Source organism: Anser anser, assembly GCF_964211835.1.
Source record: "Anser anser genome assembly, chromosome: 22".
Classification (NCBI taxonomy): Eukaryota; Metazoa; Chordata; class Aves; order Anseriformes; family Anatidae; genus Anser; species Anser anser.
Genome location: NC_139743.1, coordinates 8,209,745 through 8,220,035, shown reverse-complemented (window position 1 = coordinate 8,220,035; position 10,291 = coordinate 8,209,745). Strand labels below are relative to the sequence as shown.

General features: G+C 48.7%; 1 long non-coding RNA gene across 2 annotated transcripts in view; it reads left to right on the top strand.

Annotated features, from left to right (window-relative positions):
• The first annotated feature begins 8,095 nt into the window (after window positions 1-8,095).
• LOC310885268 overlaps window positions 8,096-10,291 on the top strand; it is a 39,769-nt gene continuing 37,573 nt past the window's right edge. For both annotated transcript variants that reach the window (XR_014574659.1, XR_014574660.1), the window contains exon 1: window positions 8,096-8,126. This is a non-coding gene — a long non-coding RNA (uncharacterized lncRNA). The remainder of the gene's footprint in view (window positions 8,127-10,291) is intronic.

Here is a 10,291-nt window from a genome sequence, read left to right as displayed (position 1 = left end):
CCATGCAATGTGTCCTCTCTGCTGGATAAGCTTTAAAAAAAAAAAAAAAAAAAAAAGCCAACAGGTGATACTGTGTAAAGAACTTCAAGAACTTAGATAAATAGCTGGTGGGGGTCCCTTCTCTCTCTCTCTCTCTCTTTCTTTCTTTCTTTCTTTCTTTCTTTCTCTCTCTCTCTCTCTCTTTCTTTCTTTCTTTCTTTCTTTCTTTCTTTTTAAGAAGATGGCAATATGTAGCCTGTTGAGGCAGAAAAAGAAAACCCCCTCATTCTTTTCACCTGTTGCAGTAGCTTCAAATTTTTTCTTAGCTAAAATTACTGGGTTCAAATGCAGCATAGCCTGATGCTATATAGAAACCCAGAGACATAGCAGAGTCATATTTTCGGCTGACATAAATCAGCGGGGAGCCATTTATACCCTCTGAGTATCTGGCAGGGGATTAGCTATTTGCTCTCCTGCCCTCCCTGCCAGAGGCTCACCCTGTGAAGAAGGAACGGCTTTGACCCAAAGAAGTTGTAAAGAAAGGTCGGGGTTACACATGTATGCTACCACCGGGTCGATGCGGGTGGGAATTTGCAGCAGGGCAGTGCCCGTGGGAGGTGATTTAGCCCTGCTGTCTGCAGAGGGGACGGCACATTTCCTTCGGCACTGGCATGCCGAGGGATGCCCAGGGCCGGACGGCAAAGGTTTCTGCCCAGGCACCATCCCCGGCAGAAGATCCCTGCAAGGAAAGGGCAATGCTGGGAGACAATGGGAGCCTTAATTGCAGATAAACACTGGGAAAGTCACATGAATCATTAGCCAATGCATTAAATTGTTACATAAATTTTGGAGAGGAGAAAGAAGAGACTTAGCTGTTGAAATCTGGCATTGACAAAAAAATCTGTTCCCACCTATTATCCTCTGAGGCAGACAAAGGGTGAAGAAAAAGGAAAGACGAGATAGAAACCACATATAAACATTAATTAATGCTCTCCAGGCTTCTTCTTCTTGGTCTTGTTGAACCTTTGATCCCCGGGATTTAAAACAGTGCCTTTCTATTGGTCTCCAGATAATGAGTTTGGAAAGGAGTGCTGAGGGAAAGCCTTTGCCTTCACATCCTCACCCAGCCGGCCAGAGCAGCAGCGCAGGCGCTACCGGCACCAGGATGCTTCTTTTCACCCTCACCACGCTTTCTTTGTGTCCACCCCTCTTGCTTTCCACTGGCAGTGCATTAAACAAGCGTGTAAGGTCAGTCGTGCCACCACCGCCGAAAGGTGGTAATTTCGCATGATGTATCACCCCAGATATTCACAAACGTCCAAATGCTCTTCCAAAATGCACTAGCAGCCAGCTGTTCCCGCTGGCATTAAGGCGCAGCCCAGGGGGAGCAGGGTGCCTCGGCTGCGTCCCTGCCACGTGGGCTCGGTGCTGCTGGCAGGGAGGGCTGGGAGGGATTTCTCCTGCAGCGCTTGCTGCTGCTCTTTGGCAGGGGAAATGCTCCTTCGCTTGAACTCTGAGGTTAAGCCACACCATTCCTGAGTGTCACTCAGCACTTAAAGGTGCTGTCAAGAAGATGACACAAGAATTTGTTAAGAAACTAATGTTTCCCCTCTTCCCCTGCTCTCCCTAAGGGCTCGCAGGCACCCAGGCTGAGGAAGCGCTGACGAGAGGGGAGGACCCTGCGCACGGCAGCTGCCCCAGGGCCGAGGCAAAGGGGCTGGCTCCGTGTGCCCGTGCTGGGGCTGTGTGTCCTTCCTGGGACAGAGGAGCAGGACGCACAAGGCCTGGTCACTTTTTTCTGTCCGTATCAGTGAACCTTAACCCCATTTATTATCATTTCTGGGATGCCAAGGATCCTTATTCCGAGCGAAGAGTGAGCTTTGCTGTGGGTGACTGCGACCTGGCTGCGCAGCATCGGTGTCCAACCTGGGTCACTCCATCAAGAAATAGATAATATCCAGATAATACCAGTCTCAAGAGGTATCAAATGGCACATCAGCACAGATGTTTCTTGGAGCCAAATCCACAGGCAGCACTTGGCCCATGACAAGTAGGAGCGAGCCTGAAACGCAGCCGGAGAGGGGGCGATGCCCAGCCCGAGAGGGGTCTCCTCTTTCAGGAGCTGAGCTCTCTGTCATTTGCAGAGCAAACCATTCATTTTCTCTGGCAAATAATGATAGTTTAGGGTTAAGATTTATGGCATGGCTGTTAGTTCCTTGATGGTAGATACGCAAGGTTATTTAGCTGTTGCCGAAGGTGGAAATCCATAAAGATGATGGAAGAGTCTCTCTCCAGACAGCACAAAAGGTCAATTCATTTTTTCTTTCTGAAGATCTCCCCGACCTGGTGATGCTGTTGGTTTTCCTCTCCCGTTTCCCTTGGCACACATAGCTTTGTTCCTTCAGTTTTATGTGCACGCAGGAAAGGAGCCACTCTTCTATATTCTGCCCCTATATATTTGTATTTCTCCCCTAATGTCTTACTCAGGTTCAGACCCCCCCAGTCTGAGCACTTCTGCCACCACCCTGCTGCCGGCCCCTTGTCAAACCCTTCCTGGGGCTCCTTCCCACCCCACTTGCTTCACCCCACCCTGAATGTTTTTGGTGTGTTTTGCATGGTTGCTTGTTTAGTTCCTGATTGCCCCCTCAAAATGAACAAATATTTCCCATTGGGAAAACAAAGCGAGAGAAAACCCAAATCCTAGCATGTTTGTTTCTGGGTATTTCAGTGGAAAATAATAACATGGAAAGGGCAATAGTGGTTGGGACTGCATGGGAAACCGAGTCAAAGTCTGTCAAAACGGAGCTCTCTGTCAAAACAAAATTTTGGCTGAATTTTCCCAGGTCACAAAGGAGCCTCGAGTGTGGGGTTTGGTGGGCAGGCAGTGCTGGTGCTGGCATGCCTGGACCCTTCTCCTCATCCCACAGCTCCCTGCCGGCGTGGCCCATCTGCAGCCGCCCGGGAGGAGGGCACAGCACCGCGATAAACAACAAACAAGGGTGGCGGAGCCAAGCAAAACAGAGGAGGCGAAAGCACCGGTAATTGTTTTGTTTTGGAAAAAGGATTTGAGAGCAGGCAGCGTGTGAGCGGGATGGATCCGTGCTAACACTTGGCACCCCCTGGCACGGTGACGGGGGCGTGCATAGCCCTGGGCCCCCGGCGAGGGCTGTCCCTGCACGCCAGCTGCAACGTTGCTGCTCATTCCTTTCATCGGTGAGGACGCCTGTTGGCTTCCCCAAAACCTCACCTCCCGAAAGACGGGTGGCCTCGAGGAAAGGGGCTTAGCCCATGCCTCAGGCAAACCTGCCCGACATCCATTCGATTTCAGGGAGAATGGGGAGCGCCATGAGAAAAGCCGGGATCCCTGCTGATCTCCTCCCTGGCAGCGGGCAGATGGCGTGGCCAAGCCCTGGACACCAGCCCCAGCCTGAGTGGTGGGGCCAGAACCTGCGGGTGACCCACCAACTGCACCCCGCTGGGAAACACTCCTTTCCCTGCTACACCAGTGGGTTTTGTGGTTTCAGGCTCGGTTAGTCCATTAAATAATTGGAATCGTGCCATGGATAGGCAAGAGAGAGCAAACTGGGCTTTTCTTTTGTGTTTTTTTCCCATAAGCACTGGGTGTGATGTTGACTTAGCTGGGCAGGAACGCACCAGCCTGGAGAGCAATGCTGTGCCGGGTGTGTGCACTGACACAGAGCAGCTGGTGTCTGCACTCCTTCTACCATCCCCAAACCAAAAACGTCCTGGGCAAAGCAGCCTGGGGACAGTGGCCAAACTCTTCCTGCCCAGTTCTGCAGATATTGCAGCCAGAACATGCCATGGAAGCTGGGAGAAGGGCTTTGAGAAGGTGCAGAAACCCTATTGCAACACCTGGCGAGACCATTTGAAACAAAAATATTTCAGGTTCTGCTCTCAGTGACCCCATTTTAGAGAGTACTTTAAAACAAAATGGAAGAAGTATGAACATAGTGGGGAAAAAAAAAGAGGATGGATGGGTAACACCTCATTTTCTTTCAAATCCGATTAATTTGACTTCCTACAGAGTATAATCCATAGACTTTTATGTGCAGTGCCTGTGTCAGAAGATGCAATTGTGGCACTTTATTGTACGAATCATGGATCGTTGCAGGCTTCTGGCCCTGCACTGGCAAAGCAGACACAAGCTCACAGCAGCCGTGAAGATGAAGCAGGGAAAAATGCCTGAAGCTGTGCTCCAAAAGAAGTGTCTAACACATCCCCCCTGGACTTAGTTTGGGTGTCTGAAGCACTGGTGCAAGAGGAGAGGACACGGCCCCGGCGCAGCTCTCCTTGCTGTGCAGATGGTCTCTCAGAGGACAAGGAACGAGACAAGTAAAGGCAGCAGCTGCCCACGCTGTGTCCCTCTTGCTCCTGACTCCCTGCCAGGAGTGGGATGGGAAGGAGCTCTTGAATGAGATGAGCAGGCTGTCTCCTTTGCCTCACCGCTTAGTTGTCTGGTGTGGTGGAAATTCATTTCCCTCCCAGCCTTTTGGGAGAATCCTGCTCTTCTGTCTTTTTTACCAAGGGCTGCATACCAAGCCTCTGCTCATCAGCGGCCGGGCGAGAGTCAGGAAGAGCTTCGCTCCCCCCGAGGCATGGAAAGCCTGAGTGGAGCGCTAGCCCTGCCCGTTCTTGGATGCTCTCTGATAATGATATTTTAATAAAAGATCTGTCACTCAAATATTTCCGAATCAGTAAAGAAAAAAGGAATGAAACTGGGTAATCGGAACCCTAAGCCCAAAGGGGTAATTAAAAAAAAACACCACAGAGTGGGTGAGAGACCCTAAACATCAACCTCAGAGCCAGAATCCTCTGGGAAAGATTTTCTTGTCTGAAATCCAGCAGGGTCCGTGATTCATAGCCTGATCCTGCCCTGCGATGGGAGCTGTGGAGGACATGAGGCATATTCAGGTGTTAGGTGCTCTCTCTGTCCTCCACCACCAGGTCCAGTCCCTGCCTCGAGCTGGGAGAGACCCAGGAACAAGTGAAACATCTTGAGATGGAGCTGATCATGGACCAGACCTCTTGGTTCTTGCTCAGACAGCGCTCCACCAACACGAGGGCCTTGCCAGCTCCTGTGATTGTATGCCGCAGGTTGTGGACAGGTGGCTTTTGCCCCAAAACTGAGGTCCCCTTAGAGCCCCAGTTCTGAGAGAGGTAGAAATGGAAATAAATCATCCCCACCTCTTGGGGTAGCTGGGAAAAGCTTGAAAAAAGGCCTTCTTCAAGAGAAGAGCTTAGGAGGCAACCTTTATTGTATTCAAAATCTCGTAACTTTAAGGCTGATCTCATTATCTGTGGAGATGAGTCACGGGTTTTTGAACGTGTGTGGGTGGCAACATAAAAATTTCATCTGAGTAAGGAGAGTGGGGTTTGGAGAGTGGGCAGTTGGTACTTTCTCTCATCCTCCCACACGAGACAGTGTCACTTCGAAAGGTGATGGAGTGAATCATTTCTTCTTTCCGTGGCAGTTCTGGCTGAAGCATGTGTGCGCAGCCTGTCCCTGTCGTTCGACACCCGTTTAACACAGCCCTGCAACGTTTATCTCAGGGGGCTTTCTGCTAAGGGCCTTCCAGCAAGAGGGGCTTGCAGGCTGGGAGCAGGGTCTCTTCATCACCTTCTTGTCCAGGAGCATCTCCTCCACCTGGTGCACATGGTTAATTCAAGGACTGCTGGAGAGGTAAAACCATACTGCGGTAATTAATCAAAACTTACCGGTACGTAGGCACTCCATCGGCACTTGCTGTGCTTTGGGCTTATTTCACTGTCACTTGATAATGCACTTCTCATCCTGTGAAATGCAAACTTGGGTGGAGCTTCCCTTTTCACCCCTTTGATTGTTCATCTGGAATCCCAAGGGACTGGAAATGAAATACATTGGCTTAAGTGATGTTCCCCAGATCAGTAACTGGATCCTGGGAGGATTCCCTGGGGCAGTTTTCCACCAGGTGGGAAGAGGGATGTGTCTCGCTGCACTGACCCCTGCTAAGGCAAGCACATGCTTGAGTCACTTACTTATTTTTATTTGTGTGATTTGGCGCAATAAATCACGCTCGTGTTTCCCAGCCTGCCCTGTGCAGCAGTCCAAACTCTTTCCCATCTCATTTTGAAGTGCAGCCTCGAGGCTCTCCATCACCCCGCGCTGCCTGCAGGCACTCAGAGCAAAGCGAGCTCTGCCTGGGATTCACATACCTGTCCTCACCCATCGGCAGCACTGGCCTCTGCATCTGCAGCAGTCACCCTGGCAGGGGCAGGTTGCACAGGCATCCCCTTGCTTGCCAAAAGGTGCAAAGCAGAAAGGACTTGTCCTTTGGAAAGAAACAGGCCTCTACTCAGCTTCCTGAAAAATATTCTCCCGTGAGAAATGGAAACATTAAAACACGCAAATTATTCCTTGAAGAAAACAGTCTATTTGGAAAGAAAAGAAAAAAAGAAAAAAAAAAAAGAAAAAAGAAAGAAAAAAAAAAAAGAAAAAAAAAGTACAACGAACCCACTTTTCAAAGATTTTTATAGTTATAGATATTTTGGCCTTGTTTTTCTAGCTCATTTTTCTGTGAATGAGAGCTTAAATGAATCAATTCCATCTTATCCTAACTGATATTATTTATGGTTCTATCTGGCCGAGGTAGATGGAAGCCCATCATTTTAGGCACTGTCTGGATAATAGCAAAGCTGCAAGTTTAGCACTTGCCAGCAACATGCCTAGAAATAATCCCTAAAAATCATGAAACAGAAGAATATACTCACTTCTTCCAGTACACAGAAGTTGTCTGCTTTTGGATACTTATCAAAATAGCTGTTCTGGAATAATTACTTTGGTAGGAACATTTGTGTTCCAAAATAAGAGTCTCACTTTGCCATTTAACTTAACCCAACTTGGAAGCTCATTTCCACATCTCTCGCGTTAGGCAACTTCTCACCAAGATGGCTACACACGGCCATGCGTAATAACACTTCCTTCTCACGCTGGATCATACGCCCCAGGATTTCCAGGTCTTTGACAGTTCACAGCACATTAAGCGAGGTGATTAAGCGCTATTTAATCTCTTCGGTACAGATGGGTAAAACGAGGCAGGAATCGGTGAAGCAACTCCAGGTCTTGCTGCAAGCTGGGGAAGGACCCAAAACCATTGGATTTGCTTTGTTTTCACCACCCAGCACAGCCCGGTCCATCGTGTGTCCATCGGGGCAGTGGGGAGCTGTGATTTCCCCGCTCCTCCCCGGCATCTCCGTGCTTTGGCAGGGCAATCGCATGCAAATGCACACCCGTAAACACATGGAGAAGGTTGCTTGATCCGCCTGGCTTGCCTGGCCTAATTGAAAGCGTAGAGGTCTGTTGTGGTGCCTGTTGCTATAAACACACGGGCAATTTGCACAAGTATGTGACATTGTAAAAGTTCCTGAAAGATTTTATCTCGTTGATCTTGGCTGGAAGCCCTTTATTCACAGAGAAATGCCAGGTAGAAAGACAATAAGCATGTATCCATGTGTATATTTTCAACTTCCTAAAGGCCATCAAATTGGAAAGGGAGTGAGTTTACTTTACTCAAACATCTTCTGACTTGAACACAAGGTAACCCAGGAAAAAGCCTTTCCTTTAAAAAAAAATATTGTGCTTGTTGGTGCGACTCTGTGCGGATTGTCTGGCAGATCTTTAACAATCTCTTGTACCTCTGAGTTATTTTGATTTTAAAATATTAGCTCATAACCAATCTTAAGCTGTCAAAACTAAAGGATTGTACAAAATAGCTTCAAGGTTACATAAACAGAGTAGCTGGGAAGTGATTCGGCAATGCGCATTTATCTCAAGAACACAAGGCATTTATTTTTTAAAGAAATTTTCCACCTGAAGACTGGCCCTCTTTGTTTTGGGAAGCATGGGTTTGATGGGATTGGAATACTCTGTGTAAGGAGAAGGAAGTTCAGATGGCAGAAGGCAAACTGGACAGAGGAAGGCAGAAAAGGAGCTGGGGCAGCAAATGCCAAGCACGCGTTCAATGAGTTTTGTGATGAGAAACAACTGGGGATGGGTGGGAGCTGTGAGGCAAGTGGTATAAATTAGGGCGTGCTTGTGCTAATGATGTAAATAATTGGGGGGAAAAAAAAAAATCAGTCAAGGAGAGGAGGTAAGAATGAGCCTTCAAGCAGCCACAGGCTGGGGGCAAATGGAAGGGCAAGGGAGGAACTGCTGGGAATGTCGCCTGGTGCATGGCAGCAGGGCAGAGAGGGAGCTAATGGCAGATGGGGTAGGAGATGGTGGAGGACGGGCAGGAAAGAGGGGCTGGTGTTTGGGGTGGGAGCGAGCTCAGTGGTGGAAGAAGAGGGCTGGGCTGGAGGAACAGAGATGGGGAGAGACCAACTGAGAGAGCAGGGAGCTTGTGGTGGGACAGGGAAAGGCAAGGGGCAAGGAGCCCATTGTGGGGATGAGACAAAAGTGGTAAGGGGACACCTAGCAAAACCCTCTAGTTCTGAGGGCCCATTGCAGTCGTCCTCCTCCCTCCTGGAGCAGGAAATCTTATTGCACAGGGATGTGGGCCAAGGTGTGCTGCCCCTTAGCCCCAGCACACATTATCTCACAAAAATAAGGAGGACTTGGTGTAACAAGTGGCATTGCCTGTCACAGTGCCCTCCTGAGCCAATGCTCCAGCTGTTCCCTCTCCTTCCTTTTCCTCATTATTTTTGCTGCATTTTTTTCAGACGCAAAGCTCTCTGAGCCACTGACTCCATTCATTTAATATTAGTGCAGCTTCCTAGATGCTTACAAGAGATGTGTGTTTATATCGACCCTAATTCAGCAAAACACTAAGCATGTGCCTAACTTTCAGCAGCTGAATGGGCCAACAGGGGTATTATGTGATTAAAGCCAAACATAACTTGGTGTCTATTCTGTAGAGGGCCTACTCAGCTAATTAGTTAAATCTTCCACAAAAATTCACTAGGACTCTTAATAAAGCAATGGTCTGCAAACAGCTGTTGTGTGACTCTGCCCAGGTCACATTATCTTGTTTGCAGTTTAGATGCCTGAAATATCTGACAACTTCTTCCTCGTCTGGAGTTTAATTGTTCACGAGAAACTCTCCCTCCTTCCCCAGCAAGACCATACTAAAGCCACCGAACATTAATTGATTTAAATACACATGGTACCTACCAGGTAGATGCGGTAAATCACGATTGTCAGGTAATTAAATGTGACCCGTAAATCACATTGGAGCATGTGAACCAAGCATTCAGTGTCAATGCTTTTAATTAATGCTGTAAAACAATATTTCAGGCTTAGATCTAGTTGTACAAGGCAGATAACGTACCAAATGATGGCTAATGAAATCTCAGCCGTGGATATGGCACTAATGACCAGTAGCCGCTGTGATCTGGATACCCCAGTGGCACCCCAACAGGTGGCCCGCTGCTAGCGGCGGCATGCAATGTTATTGCAGGGGGATTACGAGTGGTCATTATACTCTCATTGCTCGTGTAATGCTGGATTAATTAACCAGCAAGCAGAATTATCTCCCCCCAGATTCATCACCTGTTAAAATGTAGCAGCAGGTCATGGAGGATTAGGCTCGGGGGCCTGATTCTGCCTGTCCTTTTGGCTCCAGTGCCCGTGTTGGTTGGTTTGCACCCCTGGAAGCAGCCGCGTGTTAGGGAAGTGTTTTACAAGACATAGAGAAAGGGTCAGATCTTAAAACAATGCTATGGAGCATGACACAACGTTCACAGAGGAGTTCTGGTGCTTTTGCAAATCTCTTTACCTGTTTACTTTCCTGAAGGTCTCAGAAGGGAAGATGCTGACGGCTCTGAGCACCATTTCTGTTGCAGGAAGAGGAGGCAGCCAAGCCAGTTTGTGCCTGGCAGTGGTGGTGCTCGAGGGCTGGGAGTCAGGCAGGCTCCCCAAGCATTGCGGGGCAGGACCGGTGCCCGCGTGTCAAGGGCAAGAGCCTGGAGCTCCCTCGCCGAGCGACGCGTCCCAAGTCCTGCACGCCCTTGGTGGGATTCTGCCCAGCTCACAGCAAATCCCACTCTGTGCAGAGAGATTTGGGGATCCAGTGAGTGGAAAACCTTTGCTTACCATGTGGGGAATGGCCCACAGCTGTCCGGGAGCAGGGCTCTGCTCTGGACTTCACACATGATACAGGGAGGTGAAACTTACCGGGGTAATTGAAATTTGTTGCATTTGAGAAGTATTGAGAAATTTATTGCAAAAAAAAAAAACCCTTCCTATTCAAAAAAAGTAATGCTCACGCAGCCATGCTAAGAGCATTTTTTGTTTTTCAACAACAACAAAAAATCC